The sequence below is a fragment of the Protopterus annectens genome, chromosome 17.part0, assembly GCF_019279795.1.
Source record: "Protopterus annectens isolate FY-2018-M chromosome 17.part0, PAN1.0, whole genome shotgun sequence".
Taxonomy (NCBI): Eukaryota; Metazoa; Chordata; order Ceratodontiformes; family Protopteridae; genus Protopterus; species Protopterus annectens.
The window spans coordinates 386,590,922-386,611,654 of NC_056751.1; the positions used below are offsets into that span (position 1 = coordinate 386,590,922).

At 38.1% G+C, this 20,733-nt stretch overlaps 1 protein-coding gene across 10 annotated transcripts in view; it reads left to right on the forward strand.

Annotated features, from left to right (window-relative positions):
• OSBPL5 (oxysterol binding protein like 5) overlaps positions 1 to 20,733 on the forward strand; it is a 1,550,034-nt gene that overhangs the window by 111,717 nt on the left and 1,417,584 nt on the right. The window lies entirely within an intron of this gene.

The window sequence follows — 20,733 nt, forward strand, 5'->3', positions numbered from 1 at the left end:
AATCACTGTTGGTGAAGTTTCTGTACACATGCTGACAGTGATCTGTATTCTGGATGATTTCTGTCTCTTTTGTGTTTGTGCAAGTGCAGATTTGAAAAAAACATATATATATATATATATATATATATATATATATATATATATATATATATTGTGTAGAAGTAGAAAATATAAAAATGCTCAAACAAATTTAAAATGCAATTGTGTGTGGAAGTAGACTGTTATCATGGAGATGTTCTGAATATGGCAGTTTTGTCATTATTGGTGCATGCATTTTGCTTCATTGCCTACTGGAAAAATGTTCAAACAATAAATTTAAAATGTAGTTGTGTGTGGAAGTAGACTGTTATCATGGAAATGCTCTGAATAGGGCAGTTTTGTCATTGGTTCATGCATTTTTGTTTCATTGCCTACTGGAAAAAAATGTTTAAACAATACATCTAAATGTATTATACAAGGAATATAATTTAATAAAGTCAGGAAGGTGTATCAAAGAATGCATGTATGTTTCTTGTTTGTGTGCAAGGGGCCACTGATTTGAAAACAGCCGAAAGGTAATCTTTGTCCACCACTGGCCAGATGCATTTTCTTTGGATGTGGTGTGGGTTTCAATGCTGTTTCAATGAATGTGAGTTTCATGGGCAGATACGTTTTAATGCCAAGTCTATTTTCATTGTTAGACAGTATTGCTTTGTAGCAGATATCTATTAGTGTTTACGCATTGTGCTATAAAATGTAAAAAACTAAAATCCAAATAATCATTGCAGAAGTAAAGCAGTATGCACAGATTAGTGTTTATGGTAAATGGGGTGAAATAGCCAGGTAATGGGACATTGGAATGGCTGCAGGGGGACTCTGGTGCTATATTTTGGTTCCATTCTTCAGTTTGCATTTCAAAGTTGGTATCCTACAATTCCATTGGAGTGGGCGGGGTTGTTTAATTATGTATGCAAATTTTATGTTAATCAGCGTACAGATTTGTACCTATTTTTTACGGGCCTTGTCCAGATTTTTGATGTTTCCAGGTTGAGAGGTATGTTCTGACTCACATGTCCTGCAGGAGTGCAGGGTGGGTGAGTACAGACATACTGCATGATTACCACCCGATGGAGATCAGGTGGTGTGGCAGAAAAGGATTGCCTAATAATGTATTCCTTGGCCTACCAAGCAGATGAATAGTACTATAGCTGCTGCTTCAGTGTGTGTGTGTATATGGAAGCACTCACATCTTAGGCCCAGCTTTCTAAACTCACCTTAGCAGAGTACACAAAGACAGCAAGAGAAAGAGGGTTATACTACACTAACTGCCATGTAACAGTCCAACAGAGGCTGCCTCACTGCCCCCATCCCATTCTACACTCTAGGCAAGAGTGGAGAACAAAAGGGAGACCGAGTGTCGGTGAAATCTGATGCTTTATGTTGCTAGGGGATAGGAAAATATATAATAATAAAAGGAAGGGTAACAACATTAGCAAAGATAATAAAAACAAAGTAAAGGCATATCAGAGGAAAAACAATCAAAATAATGATGATGATGATGATGATGATTAATTAATTATATAACAGGTGCCCAGGAGTGCTGATCTTGGAATGTGATGTGGTTAAATGAAAATGGCTGGCATTATAACCTTGAAATACTGCAGACAAAAGGCAGAGATTTGAATCAAGGTCAACAAGACAAGTTTAAGCTAGCAGCTTAAATGTTTTGTGTAGTGTATGGATAAGACATGAAGCAAGCAGTGACAGAAGCCTGAGAAATGGAAAGGTAAATTTAACTGGGGGTTAGTAATTAGAGACTGCCGTGGATGCACAGTAATTAAGTGATGTAACTGTCAGTGGGTGCTGCACAAAGACAGCATTGATAGGAACTGTACATAAGTTCAGCGGAGCATGTAAAAAGTGAAATGGTAGAGCATGTAAGCTGTAAAAAAAGTAAAATAGACAAAGAAAGAAATATATATATAAACCAGATTTTGTTTCTCAGAACCCTGATACTTCATTAAGATGCTCTAGTCCTGTGACACAGGAACAACAGGGTGCTATAAAAATAATTACTGAGATATGATCAGGTAATTAAAGTAATAGCTTAACGTTCATTTCTAGTAATAAAGCTGAAGGAATTAAGAACACGGTAAGGGAAACTATAGGGAGACACCAAGTTGCTGCTAGCTATGTAGTGGGCAAGTGAGAGAATCTCAGCTAATTCTTGGAAATGTTCTAGAGACTGGTAGAATACTGAAATATAACTCAAGCAGAGTTTGGAAAGGCAGGTCACATTTAGGGCAGAACTGGGAGCGAGACATGCAGACTCTGAAATGCTGCATAACAAATAAAAGCACAGCTGTAGAACGCAACTTGCCCCATAATGGCGAAAACATAAAACTGTGCACAAAATGAAGAAATATAGAAGGTAATGGAAAACATTAGGCACAAAGCAGGCTGAGCCAAACCTACAGTTTAAGAGGGTAGCTGCTCAGTAAAGCAAACTGAAAGCGAAAGAAAGTATATTTGTTGAACACATTGCTAGTTGTAAAATTCATGTGAAAGCTCAGATTTATTAGCCAGCTCAAGTAGATTATTTATCCACCTAGTAGTTCCAGCTTTGGATCTGTTAAAAGATAAGATAGTGTAATGATTACCAGTGTTATATACAGTTATATATACCATACATCTCGATATAAAGATGAAGCCACAAAAAGCATTTGGGTTATCTAACTAGTAAGACTGTTCCACAACTGCTCACATGAACATACATTCAAATGCATATTGCATGTGGACCTTAATAACATTTTGAAATGATAAATGTACATCTTGCCTCAAGTAGTGTTAGTTCATATTGTTTAGTAAGTGTCATAGTAAATACTTTTTTCTACTTGTAAACTGTGTGCCACTTATGTGGCCATTTTGATGTGCATTGTGGAATCCGACTGATTCACAGTACAAGAAATCGCACTTTTGGCAAAGATGAACTTCTGAAAAGTCTGCACTTAATGTAACATAAAAAAATGTGTTTTTCATGTACTGCTCAGCAGAGACATGCTGTAAAAGAGAGCAGAGAGACTGAATTTGTTCCAAATATTTCCTTAAACCACAGCAGATTATTTTACAGCCAGGCCAATTTTCATGACCAGTGTTATTTAGTGAATAAAGCAGAAACCTTTGCTCAACAGTTAAGCTGCTCGTTTGGCCACTTCATTTTTAAAATACACATGATGTAGCCTCCTTGTTTCCTCTGTTTTAGTGGTGCCCATAAATAGAACAGCCAACACCCATTGGCATACTTGGTTCTGTTTTGCATCATATAACGCAATGTGGTTTAGAGGTTAGAAAGCTAAAACCTGAAATAAGAAATAACACTATAAATTTGTTTCTGAGTGTGATCCCTGACTCATGGTATGCTTTTGAAGAAGTAATTTGGCTTTCTTTATGTACCTACCTCAGCAGTACTGAAATTACTTAGGACAAGGTAAATGAATCTTGCCATCAGTTAGTTACTTTCCTGGTAGTTAGGAATGCAGGTATATCTGTTAGAAAACTTGATTTGATGTGGTCTTTTATGGTCATATTGACTTCTACACTTCTGACACAATAAAAATAAGTTTTTTATAATATTTACTGCATACTAGTTGCAGCCAATTCTGTTGTTCAGACTATTTTTGTTAGTAAAATAATAGTTTTGATAGTAAAAGAAAGAATCATGTAATGTGTAAATGTAGCCATTAATAATCCACTAGCAGGTAACCAACCTAATTACTTTCAGCTGCACTTCCAAGCATTCAAAATATTAGATTAAAAATGGTAAAATACAAACCCAGTTTCTGCATTCATTTACAATTTGTTTTTGTGAAAATCTTAATGGATATAAAGAGCAGCTTCTTTATTCTGGAAGAATAAAATGATCTCAGCCTAGGATACCTTATACTGCTTCAATTTCATTTAAAGCCCTTCTTATTACATCAATGTGGTGTTCCACTGACTACTATATGTTCACATAATACAACAATTCTGGCAATTGTTTGGTAGTTTTTCTTTTTTTAATTTAAAAAGGAATGAGAGTGAGAGGAATTGTAGATGTTAGAAAAATACACACACACACACACACACACACACACACACACACACACATATATATATATATATAAAGCCGCGGTGGTGCAGTGGTAACATTGTCGCCTCATAGCAAGAGGTTCTCCCGTTTGATTCTTGGCTGGAGCGCCTTCTGTGTGGAGTCTGCATGTCCTCCCCGCGGTCGAGTGGCATTCGAAAGACATGCGTGAATGGGCGTGCCTTCGTTGAAGGTTGGATGTCGGGCTGGCACCTCAGCACCATAAAAATCTACTGCCAATCATTAGCGGACCGGAGTTCCTCTGTGGCGACCCCTAACCGGGAAAAGCTGAAAGAAGAAGAACAACAACATATATATAAAAACATCATATAAATGGCAGACATTAGGACAGTTACTTATGGGTGTTCTAATATACTATGTTTACTGAATAGGATCATCTGGTCAGTTTATCAGGAAATTTCTAATACTTTTCATTCAGGAATGGAGGGAGTTTTTCATGGTTTTTAGGACAGTTACTTATGGGTGTTCTAATATACTATGTTTACTGAATAGGATCATCTGGTCAGTTTATCAGGAAATTTCTAATACTTTTCATTCAGGAATGGAGGGAGTTTTTCATGGTTTATTGAAATTTCAGATGTTTGCCTAAGTGACACTGCAGACAGCAAACAGTGGAGCAAGTTCACAGAGGCAGAAATGCAGTGGTCAGGGCAGTAGTCATGTGAATGGAAGACATTAAAGCTTTTGTGTAGCTGTGAAGTTGCTTCTGAATAATAATTAAGAGATTGCAGGTAAAAATAAACATTTTTTATCGTGAGCAAAAATTTGTATGACAGGAAATGCACTGAGCGCAGCCAGATGCAAACAATTCACTTTCTTTCAGGAAAATGAATTGTCGTTGTCCACTTCAATAAACATACAACACATTTGACAACCTTTATTAAACTTCCATAAACATGATTGTTAACCAATAATTACAAATTTCAGCCAAAAACATGACACAGGTGATAACATCCATGAAAGAAAACATAAAATAACCATAAGGCCAGTGTAACCACTCACCCTTGATAAGCAGCTTCCCCCACTTACTCTCTTATCTTTGCACTAACAAGGAAGCGTTACCCCGCTCAACTTCAATTTATTGAATTACACGACCATCCACATAAGCAGCTCTGCTTGCTTATTAACTTATCCAACAGAGCAACCGCTCACTTTCCTTCCCAACTTATTGAACTGAACATCCAACACCAGAGGGGGAACAGAAGAGGGCAAGCCTGCCCTTCTTTTCCACCTTCCCAAACCGAAATAACCACAATCCCACTAATAAAAAGGGGGAGTGGAAGGGTAGCAAGTTCACGCCAAAAATGTGACTCCTACAGTTACACTTGACAAACCCTCTAAGCCCCTCCCTACCCTTACCTCATTTCCTCCTAAACATCCCTCCGTCCCATTTAACCCTATCCTCCCCTTATTCTCTTAATTCCTGCTAATCTATGTATCTAGCCCCACTTAATAATGTCCCTGGACAAAATGGTCTGTTCCAAACCTCATTTCTCAGATGAGGGGATGAAGAGAATGGAAAATTATGAGGAAAGGCAGAAAAAATCAGATGTGATCCAAAACTGGTGACAGTCTGGTAGGAAATATATGGATAGCATTAAGGAAGCTGGAAAGGAGTCTCCCAGAGTTAATGCAGGCAGAATCTATTACTCTAGTCATGCAAAACCCATTCTCAATAGGTATTTTCTTATGTAAGAGCTTGTTTTCAAAGTGCTAGGATTGCATTCAGAGGTTTTTAATACAGTTGTACATATAGACAAGGAGAAAAATGACTTTATTTTTCTAGGTTAGTGTATTCATTTCATTTGTTTTGAGGAAGAGTACAAACATTAAAAGACAAGCTACTATATAGTCAAAATAATTGTTCATGCCACTTTAACAATCACTTGTAATTTTTTATCACAATCTAGTTACAAATAAAGGGAGAAAATCAGAACTACATTGTTATGGCAAAAGAAGAAATGTGAAAAAAAAAATAATTTAGAAGCTGTATGTGCTAAATAGGGGTTATGGGCTGGAGTACCAAAGGTAAACATGAAATTGCAAGTGGCAAATGAACAAGTAATCCGTTTACTAAAAGAACTAATGTTGGCTAACAATAGGAGCATTATACAATATGCTGGGGAGTGTCAATGTTGCTACAAGTCTACAAGTATGCTTTTACTAAGGGCTACAAAGCGGTGGAACATATAAGATATATCATGTAGGTACAGTATGTGCAAATGAATAGAAGTGTCTGTTATGTGGGTAACCTAGGCTCGATTATAAGGTATACTAGACAAACTGTTAATTAAAATGTGAGCGAAGGATGTTATTAGCAGGTAATGAGGAAGGGTGAGGAAGGCTACAGAATAAAAGGAAAAGAAAACGGTGGTTCAGGGAAGGCTTACAGCAGGTTTCTTAAAAGAGGACTGCTCATATTACAGGACTTAACTGGAATTGCTTAGTTGCCCATGCTCTGTTACTCTCACTATACAGAAGCAATCTGTTGGTGCTTGAAGTCTATTTTGCAACTTTTCCAAGTCTGTACCCTTCCATAGAAAGATCAAAGCAGCTTTTTTTTTTCTTTTTCTGCTAGTGATCACTCTTTCTCTGAGATGAACTAACCTCAAAGTGAGGGGGGGGGGCAAAGCTCATTCAAATAAGAGGTACAGGAGAGCTAGATTCCTTAAAAAAAGTTTTTATGCTTTTACGGGGGTTCACTTGAGTAAGAATTGTATGGCAATGAATGCTCATATTTTGAGGATTTGTGTATGCTGGCTGACAATTTTGTTTACAGGTAAATACTAGGCTATCAGTCTGCAGAGTGTTACAAGCCTAGCCAAGAACCAGAGGTCAGAATCAACCCTGTACCATGTATCTGTGGGATAAATACTTTAAACATTATGCCAACCTCACTTAGTTTGCACAGTTATTCCTGGCAGCTCATATTTTGAGGCATTTAATTTTGAGGACATTTAGTGGACCCATAAGAGAATTACAGATGAAGAAATCTGAGAGGTCATTTAGAAAACACTGAAGAAACCAGTTGACAAAAATATGTATTTATAAAACATTGCATCAAGGTAAATAAGGACATCCCATATGTATACTGCATCTCTAAAAATGAAGCAAATGAGTCAATTCAGAATCTATCCATCCACACCTCCCTTTCCCCATTTTTGCACATAGGGTTGGGTTGTCAATTCAACAGTGACAATCATCTAGAGCCAAAGTTCACACCGCTGGATGGCTAACCCTTGCACAGTTGTTCTTCCATACCATACACTCACATGCATACTCACATCTAAGGCCAATTTAGAATGTCAAATCCATCAGTTCAGAATGCAGTACTGAAAATAAAGTGAGAACAAAAGGAATAAAGCAAAATGAAAAAATATTTAATGAAAATGAATATAAAAACTGCATAAGTAAGAAGAGATATTAAGATTATAACTTATGGGTAGTTTGATTCATATATAGCTCTGTGCTGCCTCAGGTACTCAGAGAAGAGCTTGCCTCTTTTGCATGGAACAAAGGTACATGAGTTATAAACAGAATGGGGTGCAACTTAGAATGGGCAGAGTATGCCATAGACGCCAATATGTGATGCACTGGAGTCATACTCAGTGTGCTGCAGGTATGATATGGGCAGAGTATGCCATAGACGCCAATATGTGATGCACTGGAGTCATACTCAGTGTGCTGCAGGTATGATATGGGCAGAGTATGCCATAGACGCCAATATGTGATGCACTGGAGTCATACTCAGTGTGCTGCAGGTATGATATGGGCAGAGTATGCCATAGACGCCAATATGTGATGCACTGGAGTCATACTCAGTGTGCTGCAGGTATGATATGGGCAGAGTATGCCATAGACGCCAATATGTGATGCACTGGAGTCATACTCAGTGTGCTGCAGGTATGATATGGGCAGAGTATGCCATAGACGCCAATATGTGATGCACTGGAGTCATACTCAGTGTGCTGCAGGTATGATATGGGCAGAGTATGCCATAGATGCCAATATGTGATGCACTGGAGTCATACTCAGTGTGCTGCAGGTATGATATGGGCAGAGTATGCCATAGACGCCAATATGTGATGCACTGGAGTCATACTCAGTGTGCTGCAGGTATGATATGGGCAGAGTATGCCATAGACGCCAATATGTGATGCACTGGAGTCATACTCAGTGTGCTGCAGGTATGATATGGGCAGAGTATGCCATAGACGCCAGTATGTGATGCACTGGAGTCATACTCAGTGTGCTGCAGGTATGATATGGGCAGAGTATGCCATAGACGCCAATATGTGATGCACTGGAGTCATACTCAGTGTGCTGCAGGTATGATATGGGCAGAGTATGCCATAGACGCCAATATGTGATGCACTGGAGTCATACTCAGTGTGCTGCAGGTATGATATGGGCAGAGTATGCCATAGACGCCAATATATGATGCACTGGAGTCATACTCAGTGTGCTGCAGGTATGATTAGATAGTCTTCTGGTGCTGAAGGTTTATCTCTGTATTCATCTGCAGTCCATCTATAATGGTGAAAGACACATCACAGTGTCCTTTTCAAGGAGAACAGGCACAACCCTTCAAATCTTGACTTCACTGTGTCACTAAATCATTTCAGCCACAAGAAGACAAAGGGATATAAGTGAATATCTGTCCAGTAGACGCCAATATGTGATGCACTGGAGTCATACTCAGTGTGCTGCAGGTATGATATGGGCAGAGTATGCCATAGACGCTAATATATGATGCACTGGAGTCATACTCAGTGTGCTGCAGGTATGATATGGGCAGAGTATGCCATAGATGCCAATATTTTATTTTATTTATTTATTTTATTTTACATTTGTTAACTGGGCTAGTCTAACTGGATATATTTCCATTTTCAGTAGAGGCCCGGGGAGAAAAGCTCCGGCAATTATAGAAATTACAACATTAAAAATTAAAAATTTAAAATTTAAAGAATTAAATGTAGAAATTGACAGAAAAGCTTTTAATAAAAATACAAGAAGGACTTGTGCTTAGAGATAGAAAGTAAGTTGTACAACCGGTATTAATAAGATAGAAAAAGAAGTTAGTTAATTAAAAGTAATTAATCTATTAGAGAGAGTTTATTGGCATATAAATTTGGGAGTATCAGTTAGTCTATCTTACTAGGAATTAGTATGTAACAAATGCATTAGGAGTGTTAGTAATTTAAGCGAGAATAGTAGGAATTCGAAATTTAGGGAGCTATACTTAGTAAAGGGAAATGGTTAGTCAGGCTTGCTGCAGGGGCATAACCAGTTTGTTTGGAGGTGTTTTTTGAGGTTATGTTTAAAGAGAGGCAAGGATGAATGTAATGTTACTTCATTGGGCAGGAGGTTCCAGTGTTTTCCCACTGTGTTACAAAAAAGAGAGTCTCCAGCCAGGTTATTAGACTTGCCTAAGTAAGCAAGCAGTTTCTTAGAGGAGCGCAAGGAATTTAGATTTTTGTAAGGCTGGATGAGATTGGAAAGAATAGGAGTACTGTTGGGTTGGTAGAAAATCTTGTGGGCAATGGTGAGTTGGGGTAGTATCAGTTGGTTTTGAAGTTCAAGCCAGCCTAGTTGCCTTAGATTCAGACAGTGGTGAGTTCTAAAGGGGTTGCCAGTGGCAAATATGGCAATGGAATTATAGGAAATTGCTAGTTTGGTAATATTATTTTTCTTTAGGTTAGTATATATGGGTGAAGCGTACAGAAGTGAAGAGATTAAGTGTGAGTGAGCAATTGTGGTTCTGGCTATAGGAGTTAGGAAAGGTTTGATCTTATATAAGGAGCCTATTTTTCTGTTGACAGTTTTAATAGTATTATTTATGTGGCAATCAAAAGTCAGGTTATTGTCAATAGTTATTCCTAGCAGTTTAGTGGTTGTGTCAGGGAGTATAATAGTACCATTATTGGAAATAACAGAGAAGTTTATGTGGGCGGATTTGTTTGTGGGTGTAAAGAGAAGGAGCTTAGTTTTTTTAGCATTGAGAAGGAGGCATCTATTTGTAAACCATGTTTCTACTATGTTAAATACTTTCTGGGTTAGAGAATGTAGTTCTGAGGGGGAGTTTGCTGTGCATACTAGCGTAGAATCATCTGCGTATTGTATGCATGTGGCTTGGGGGATTGCTGTGTGGAGTTCATTGATAAATAGTGAGAAGAGAAGTGGTCCTGGAATAGAGCCTTGAGGGACTCCGAGGGTAACTGGCTGAAGGGATGTTATGTTGTTTTGCCAGAGAACTGCTTGTTGCCTATTGCTCAGATAAGACCTAAACCATTTAATAGTCTGATGGTCAAAGGAGAGGGACTTTAGAATGTTGATGAGAAGGGCATGGTTGACCATGTCAAAAGCTTTTGAGAGGTCAATAAAGAGAGCAGATGAGAGGTTATTGTTGTTGCGGTTTCTATTGATGGTATCTATAAAAGATAGCAGGGCAGTTGTGGTACTGTGTGATGGTCTAAAGCCATGTTGACAGTTTGCTAGAATGTTGTGTTGAGATAAATGATGTAGTAGTTGTTGGTGCATGCATTTTTCCATTATTCTGGCTAAAGGAGATAATAGAGCTATAGGTCTGTAATTAGAGTAATCATTTGAATTCCCACCTTTATGTAGGGGAATAATATGGGAGATTTTCCAAATGTCTGGAATGATTCCTTCTGTAAAGGTTCTGTTGATGAGGATGGATACAGGGTATGCAATTACCTTAGCTGCTTTTTGCAAGTATTCTGGTGGTATTTGGTCAGCAGAAGGTGTGCAGGGCTTAAGTTTCTGGATGAGTTTACAGATGAGAGTAGTTGATATAGGTTGCAGTTTAAATGTTGATAGTGGAGGTAATGTTGTGGCGTGAAGGCTTGAGTTGTCTGGGATTAGCTGACTGGCTAGTGTTTGTATGGTCTCTGTGAAGAAAGTATTAAATGTATTGGCTGTTTGTAGGGGGGTATTAGGATCAGCCTCAAGAGGGGTAGGTGTATGAGAGTGTCCAGGGGACAGGAGTTTGTTTATGCTAGACCAAAATTTTTGGGGATTGTTTTGATGGTTTTGTTGTAGTTTACAGTAATAGTTCTTTTTATCTGTAAGTATTGCCTTTTTTGTATTATTTCTTAGTTGCCTAAAATTTTGTTGATCAGAGATAGTTTTGTTAGCCCTCCATTTAGCCCAAGATTTGTTCCTTAGTAGAATTTTTGCCTGGTTTCTTTGGAAAGCCAGGGGGCTGGTTTGGATTTAATTCGGATCGACCGTTTAGGTGCATGTTTATCAAGAATGGATAAAAAAGTAGAGTTTAGATATTTTATAGCCTCTTCAAGTGGTAGAGTTTTTAAAGGGTACCAGTTACAGGCACTAAGTTCATTTTGGAATGATTCTGGGCTAAAGTGTTTATTGGACCGCGCAATCCTAAAAGTGGGGGGTTTAGGTAGGTCATGTTTTTGTCTTATGATGTAGGTCAACATATGATCACTTAAATCGTCTGGGAGAGTGCCTACCTTATAAGCTTGCTCCTGTCTATTTATTAGTATCCAGTCTAAGGTAGTCTCTTTTTTGTTTGGTTTATTAATTCTGGTCGTGGAGGTGATAGTTTGATTAAAGCCATGCAGGTTAATGTGAGAAGTGGGGTTATCTGTATTGACTTTTTTCCAGTCGGTATTAAAATCACCTAGTATTACTGTTTCTTGGGGGTAAGTTGAGGATGCCAGTTTAATATAGCTTCAATTGTGCTGATATTATTACCGGGAGGTAGGTAGATACAGATGAGGTATAAAGCTTTGTTAGGGTTGATTTGGAGTTTGGTGACTAGGACTTCGGCATTACTATCCTGAGGAGGGTTATATGGGAGTGTGGAGATGTGAAATCCATCTTTAAATATAACTGCTAAGCCCCCTCCCTTACGTTTTATTCGGTCTTCTCTAATGATATTGTAGCCTTGGGGGATAATTTTGTTGTCTTTGGTTCCTGGTTTCAACCAAGTTTCTGTCAGGCAAAGGATATCAAAGGAGTGAATATCTAGAAGAGCATGGAGATGAGCTACTTTATTGTTAAGGCTACGGATGTTTAGATGTCCTATTAGGAGTGAGTTGGGGAGTTTAGGCTGGGCTGTTAGGGTAGTAGTATTGTCAGGGCCAGGGTTAGGGTGGATGTCACCATCTAGTAAGGAGAGATTGAGAGGTTTTGTTGCTGCATTGTATTTTAGGTAAAGTAAATATTTCTCTCTTTTTATAGTGTGGTTATTATATTTAGAGTGGGAGACTCTGTGGAATTTGGGTAGTAGATAGCTAGGAATGGAAGTGATATTAGTGGGATTGCAAGTGAGTATGGATGTGTGAATTGCTGTTTGTTTTAGAGAGCAGTTGAAATGGTAATATTGCAGTTTTTCGAAAAAAGTGAGGAGGTAGGTGGAGGTAAGGACAGTAGGAAGTATAGCTAGGAATATTAATTTGGTTAAGGAAGTCGAAGCCATTTTCACTGAGATTGAGATTAGGAAGTGTTAAATGGGAAGGGTTAAAATTTGTGAGTAGTAGAAGTAAGTAGTGGAAGTAGATAAGGAGGGTGTAGAGAGGAGGGAGTTGGTTCTTGTTAAGCAGTAGAGGAGGGCTAAGGTAATATAGTCAAAGTAGTGGTGTAGTGTAATAGGGAATGAGTAAGGGTGTGTCTGATTAGTTTAAATATGTGATGCACTGGAGTCATACTCAGTGTGCTGCAGGTATGATATGGGCAGAGTATGCCATAGACACCAATATATGATGCACTGGAGTCATACTCATTGTGCTGCAGGTATGATATGGGCAGAGTATGCCATAGACGCCAATATGTGATGCACTGGAGTCATACTCAGTGTGATGCAGGTATGATATGGGCAGAGTATGCCATAGACGCCAATATATGATGCACTGGAGTCATACTCAGTGTGCTGCAGGTATGATATGGGCAGAGTATGCCATAGACGCCAATATGTGATGCACTGGAGTCATACTCAGTGTGCTGCAGGTATGATATGGGCAGAGTATGCCATAGACACCAATATATGATGCACTGGAGTCATATTCAGTGTGCTGCAGGTATGATATGGGCAGAGTATGCCATAGACGCCAATATATGATGCACTGGAGTCATATTCAGTGTGCTGCAGGTATGATATGGACAGAGTATGCCATAGACGCCAATATATGATGCACTGGAGTCACACTCAGTATGCTGCAGGTATGATATGGGCAGAGTATGCCATAGACGCCAATATATGATGCACTGGAGTCATACTCAGTGTGCTGCAGGTATGATATGGGCAGAGTATGCCATAGACGCCAATATATGATGCACTGGAGTCATACTCAGTGTGTTGCAGGTATGATTAGATAGTCTTCTGTTGCTGAAGGTTTACCTCTGTATTCATCTGCAGTCCATCCATAATGGTGAAAGACACATCACAGTGTCCTTATCCAGGAGAACAGGCACAACCCTTCAAATCTTGACTTCACTGTGTCACTAAATCATTTCAGCCACAAGAAGACAAAGGGATATAAGTGAGTATCTGTCCAGTAGTCCTTACCACAAACTATTCAGATGTGTATGGCACCACCTTGTACGATGATCACATTCTGTACCAGATATGGAAGGGTCGCAAAACCTGTTTGGTCACACATGCACACATATAAGCATACTCATGGTTAAGTGTTGCCGCATGTCCATTCCTAGAACACATTAACACAAGTAAGCCATAACCAAGAAATCGATTAACAAAAAAGGGAATGTTTACTACTTTAACACAGCACAGATCTACTAACATCAAAAAAAGGAAAATAAAAAGGGTGTTTAATAGGGGCCCAGCACCCCATACACCCTTGCTTTAATATATACTAACTGCATTATCACACACTTGCAGAAAAAAAAATGTTCCTGCTGCCTAGCTGCAGGATTCCAGTGCAGGTGACAGTCTAATCATTATGCACCCATTCAGAAAAAGGGAGCAAACAAGGAAATTCTGTGTTTCCCCAAAACCATATAGTCCAAATTAATGCAGAGCACCATAAAGTGTGCACTTTAAATGAAAAGTCTCCCTAAATCAAAATGACAGTTTCAGGGCATATGTAGTTCAGTAATAAAGGATTTGTTAAGAATTCACATATTCACTATTCCTGTAGGCACTCCAGGGTAATCCAGAGAAGTACAATCACTACCACTGAGATATTTATTCTATCCTAATACAAATAACATTACAGTATGATTGACATTAGTGTGGTACACCACTCTACTTTCTACAGAGCCTTCTGTAAAATGCTTCATTATATATCATTACTGTTGCCACCCAGTCCCATCCTATTCTGAGCAGCACAGTCTGGAGTAAGTATATGCCTTTCGGGTGTATATTATAAAATCGAAAAGACTTTACCGTGAACGCTCACATGAGCGAAAATGCCGGTAATCAAAGTTGCTATTGTGGGGGACTGCACCACCCACCCCACTAAATATATATTCTAACTCCGAGGTTGCACTACAGTGAGGAAAGGGCAAATATCCCACTCCTCACAGTACCATGACCCCACAATCACGGTTTTGATTCCTGGCATTTTTGCTCATGTGAGCATTCGCACTAAAGCCTTTTGGTGCATCTAATATAGACCCTGCCTTTCATGTTAATCCTGCGCTAAATAAACAATGTATTATTAATATTAATGAATTCTCTTCTTTACTTTGCACTTAATACGTGCTCCTTAAAAAATGCTTTCTCTAAAAAAGAATCGATTATCTTTATTACCCATAGTTCCTTAACACATTAGTTATAAATTCTCCTTTAATCTAATTAAGAAGCCTCCACTATATCAGTGACCCATAACCATCTGTTCAGTTACCCTCCTGCCATAACCATAACCATAAATTCTTTGCAAACTACTTTTGATGAGCATCATAATTTTCTAAACTGTCCTCCACAATATTGTACCTGATGGGGCACATCCCATAGACTTCTCTTCTCTTACCCACACTATACTCAACTGATTTATATAAAGTATCTAGTGTTGGAAGTTTGCATTCTCCAAAAGATTATAAGTTCATAGGTAGGTACTAGGCTATCTGCCAGAAGGCATTTATAAGCCTAGCCAGAATGTATTGACTTTTGCCGCCGCCTTAGATTAGTTCCCTGTGCTTCTGTCCAGCAGAGCCACTGAAGTGATCCCCAGGGTAAACTTTCTGTTTCCCATCCACTCATCAAGGTTTCTCTTGATGACTGTTAGTGAGGAGCTCTGCCTAATGTAGATTGGAATCTTGTTCCAAGGCATAGGAAGTCTCTGGGACAGGAATCTATTCCTCCAGCATGTCCTATTTATTGTCGTGGGATTTAGATCCCTAGAGCGTGTGGCTCGAGGGGATATGGTTTTCTTTAGGTGGAGCATGTCCATCAATTCTGGGTTGGACATGGCCTTGTATGTCAGGCAGAGATCACCTCTGAGTAGGCGGTATGCAACCGAGTACAGCTGGAGTTTCTTCAGTCGAGCTGCTTAGAGCATCTGTTTGAGGCCAGTGATCCTACTGGTGAGGTACTTCTGTGGTCTTTCCAGCTGTTGCAGGTGTCTTGTAAGGTACATCCCAGATGGGGCGTTGTACTCTGATGGGTCTGATGAGTGATGAGTATTTTATGAAGTACTCAGTTATGAAGGGAAGTGGAACACCTATTTTAACTTCTGAATTAGGCTGTTTTTTTTTAATGCAAGATGATTTTTACAATTCCTGGTGTTTAAAAAAACAAGTGATTATAAGTGAGTTTAACAAACAATAATAGTATATTTTAATATTATTGGAGTATATTCACTGCATTATTGCAGAAAACATTCACGAACATAATACAAGTGTTTTTTTTTTCCTTTTTTCCCCTCCAAATAGCTATGCCCCTCTTTCCCCACAAGGGAGACTACACCACCCTGTGTGCCTCCAAGTGCACACGAACCCCTTCCAATCCCCTGGGAGAAGTCAGTGGGCCACATACCTTCTCCTCCATGCCTGGTTCCTTCAGTGCTGGGGCTAGTAATTGAAGTTTTTCCACTAGTTCATTTTGGTTTTTTATTCTTACACCTTTCTAGTGATGCTTGCTTTCAAGCATCACATCATGCAATATACCTGCATCTGTTACTCCCAGATGGATTACTTTCAATGACTTTTTTTGGTTTCACATTTATCAGTTTCATATCATCTAAAAGCATTATGCACAAGCTAGTAAAAGTTACTTCTGTATCCTAAATAGATTAAGGCAGTAAATGGTTGCATTATATGAGCTGATGAATTCTGTATCCTAAATAGATTAAGGCAATAAATGGTTGCATTATACGGGCTGGTGGAAAAAAAAAAAAGCACTTGGACTCTAAACGATAAGAAATGCTGACATGACTACAGAGTCTAATGTAATGAAATAATGTAAGAGCAGTTTCTGTAAATATATTATACAAACACCTCAGTATTAGAGACAAAATAAAAGGTTAGGACACTAAATGTCTCTAATGGCACACTAGGGGTACGAAGCCATTTTAAATATTGCTCACGTGCAAGCGCGCACACACACACATACACATACACACACACACACACACACACACATATATATATATATATATATATATATATATATATATATCTTCTTCTTTCTGCTTTTCCCAGTTAGGCGTCACCACAGTGGATCACCTGTCCGGTCATGATTGGCAGTGGAGTTTTATAGTGTCATGTTGCCAGCCCAGCGCCCAGCCTTCCACAGAAGGCATACACATGCACGCACTCATGCCTAGGGCCAATTTAGAATGTCCAGTCCACCTACAGTATGTCTTTGGAATGTGTAAGGAAACCAGAGCACCCAGAAGAAACCCACCTGACCACAGAGCGAGGTCATGCAAACTCCACACTGAAGGCAACACAGTCGAGCATCGAACCAGAGAACCTCTTGCTGTGAGACAGCAATGCTAACCGCTGTACCACTGTGGCTATAACAGGCTTGTGTAGCAAATATTTTAAGCTGTTGTTTTTGTGTCTGATAGTATAAATGCATTATAGTCAAGCATAGCCGGCCTTAGGCATAGGCGAACTAGGCGGCCGCCTAGGGTGCCGCTCTAGCAGGGGCACTTTTCCAGTATTTATTTGGTGTAAGACCAGGAGGGGGGCGCTGGTTAGTGTGGTGGGGGGTGCCGTGGAGACCTTTTGCCTAGGGCACCAGTTGACCTAAGGCCGCTCCTGTAGTCAAGAGATGAACAGAAATCAAACAAGTTGCATAAAGGAAAATTTCACAAGAATATAGGGTCTGCAGTTGAAAAAGCTATTAACTGTACAACATATTTTTTACAGTTTGTGACCTCAGAAAACGAATGACAGCAGTTGGCAGTCTTTAACCTTTATAGACATGAGGGAATGTACTTAACAGCTCAGATAGCATCAGTTGTTCTGAAAAGCAGTTGTCATCTGATAGTCTAGCTAAATGGAAACCATTGTTGAATGTATAGAGAAAATAAAGAGTATCAGAACACAATAATGATTTCTTATCTTTTACATCTGTTGCTGAATATTATGGTGTGGTTCTAGTCATTGCTTCAGGTAACATTATTTAGGAACATGCAGACAGTGCTGTTACAGTCACTGATTTCCCTGCAGCTCTTGTAGATGAACTGGGAACTAACCATTTCAAGACTACAGTGAGTCTGCTTATTTTGTGCCCTGTGCCTTTTGACATGAAAAACTGTGGTTGGATAAAAATACGGCATGACAGGTCATGCTTTATTGTATAATATTATTAGGTCAGGTGTCTTGTTGGAACAGCACTTGTTATTAGCTTCAGGCGGTATTATTTCACTAGTACACTGAAATAATTTCAATGCCAGAAATGGACACCTGACAGTATTGCATGTGTCATTTTGACTTGATCTGATCTAACAAAACTGGACACCTGACAGTATTTAAATGACTGGTTTGGCACACCACACTATATTGCTATGATATAGAATTATATTTTGGAACTTTTCTCCGTGGACCCTATCTTGCTAGAACTGAAAGTGATTATCAAGGCCCACCTCATTTCATTACCAAGATGAAAAGTTATATTGTGGAGTTTTTTCCCAGGACTTCCACTGTAAGAGATCTCGGCCCTTCTGAATAATATGATTAAGAATGATAAATAACTCATCTGAAACTTATAAAGATCGAGAAAATATATGACAAAAGTGAAAATGTGCTCACCCCTTTCTTCCACATTTGGCGATCTGCAACAAGACATATTTAAGTCAGGATCGTGTGTGTGTGTGGGGGGGGTGTACAGTGAGGTAGGGAGGGTCCCTAGATATCCATTCTTGTATGGGTATAGCTACAGGAAGAGAAGACAAAGCACATATTTTGATAATAACCAGATTAATCTGACATGTTGTTATAGCCATTTATGACACGCATTTCCCAAAACTACAAAACATGACCCCTGCTGTACACTCTTGCCATGCATTTGTAATACAAGATAGTCCAAAGTCACATATGTTTGAGCTGCATCATTATCATCCTCATGTTGTAACAGCTTCCGGCAAAGGTTTGTTTAATCCAGTTCTTTTAAAATACATTGCTAAGTGGTTCATCCTTAGGTCACACAGATTTCTGTAAATGTTCAAGCATGTTACAAAAACAAATTCTGCTGTGCTTTCAATTAAAGTTAGATTTTTATGATTATAACTAATGATCTGAAGAAACTGGACTTCAGCATTTTATTCAAAAGGGTAAGTCATGTGCTAACAGCAAAAAAAGTATAAAACTTCAAGGCATGTTTTTGAAAGTGGTAAATAATCTGATAGCATTATCCACTTTTCGATGACCAGATCAGTTACAGCATAATTAAATCATCCATAAATATAACAGTTCTACCTTTCCAGAATTTTTTATATTGCAATCTCTTTAAAATGATTTCTATATTCCATTTGCTTTCACTCAAAATGTGTGTTGTGTGCAGTGATTCCTAATCTCTCTCTCTGTAATAAAATAATTGACTATATGTAGTCTGTTTCCAAGAAGCAATCAGTGTAATGTTGTTTGCCAGTCAGAATGCTAAAAACAGTCTCTCACATTGCCTATTTAAAAGCAATCACAGACTGCCCATCTGACCTTTTATTTTTATTTATTTTGTTTTATTTTGCCTTTGGTTGCTGGGAAAGTACGACTGGGTTTGGCACAAACCCATTTTCATTGGAAGCCCAGGAGAAAAGCTGTAAACAATTCAGTAACTGGATAAGAAAAACAACACATATCAAGTTAAAATAATATGTTTTTACATACATCCATATATGTGTATGTGTGTGTGTGTGTGTGTGTGTGTGTGTGTGTGTGTGTGTGTGTGTGCATAGTTCATTGGTACAAAAAAGATATCACGGTAATATTTAAACATATTTACAATGTGATCAGGAAAAGATGGCATTTTTACTATTATAGTCATGTCCCAAACCGTATACAGTTAATTTTCTCCTCAGTCTTTGACTAGAAATGTGTACCTGCTGGAAGTATTTTGAATATTTTTGTCTTTAAACTTTGCTATTTAAATTATGTGAAGTGCTCTAAACTATCACTGCACAAATCACAAAAACAGATAAAATAGAAATGGATAACTGGGACATGTTATATTTTAACACTAATGCTTACATTTCTGTTTATATTGCTTCAGTCTGTAATTACGTATCCTGTGACAGTACTGTTATGATTAGCCTTCTGTTCAGTTGAAAAAAAAAACAGAAAATGCAACTACTAAAAACAGTAATGAGTTTGATGAAAAGAAAGGTTATTTTTTATATCCAGATGGTTTGAATGAGTATGCAGAGGAAACAAGAGTGATTTACTGGAATCATAATGAAAAGCTTCTTACATTAAATAATAAAAGACAGTCAATAAGAACAATTGCATCTTTTATGAGACCGATTTATAGATAGAGTATCTATCCAGACTAGGACTTTTGTTTAGTTGTTACTTTTTAAAAAACTTTTTTGCAGTGTCCTGTCTAGATAATATTGTGGGTCCAGTTTATCCAAACTCATGTGTTAGATATATATATATATATATATATATATATATATATATATATATATATACACATATATATATAGCTTTTGTCAATAATAGAAGAGATAGTATTATGTACTGCAGATAAATATGAATAAGAACTTTGGATATTCTCAAGATTATCAAAAATGTCTCTTCTTTGACTATGAATTTGTTCAGTTTAATAATTTTAGTTAGTTAAGTAGAGATAGGGTTTCTCCATTTCATTATAAATAGCCTGTATTTTATTTTTAGAGCATTACAATACTTATATGTACGTGTGTTCTGAAAGTAAATGGGATTCCTAATTGTCGACATCGGTTTTGTTGACACATTTCAGCTGACAAAATAGATGGTTGGTTAGTATATGTTATTAGAAGGGGTGTGGGGACTGCAATGATGTGTCAGTATTGTAAATGCCAATGTTTACGTGCTGACATTTGTAATGTTGATATTAGGGAGTTTTGTCAAATGTAAGTATCCCTCTATATATATTTTGCACTTGTGTTCAGTATAATACATTTAACTTATATCCTACGAACCTATGAATCTGCATCTGTGCTTATGTTGAA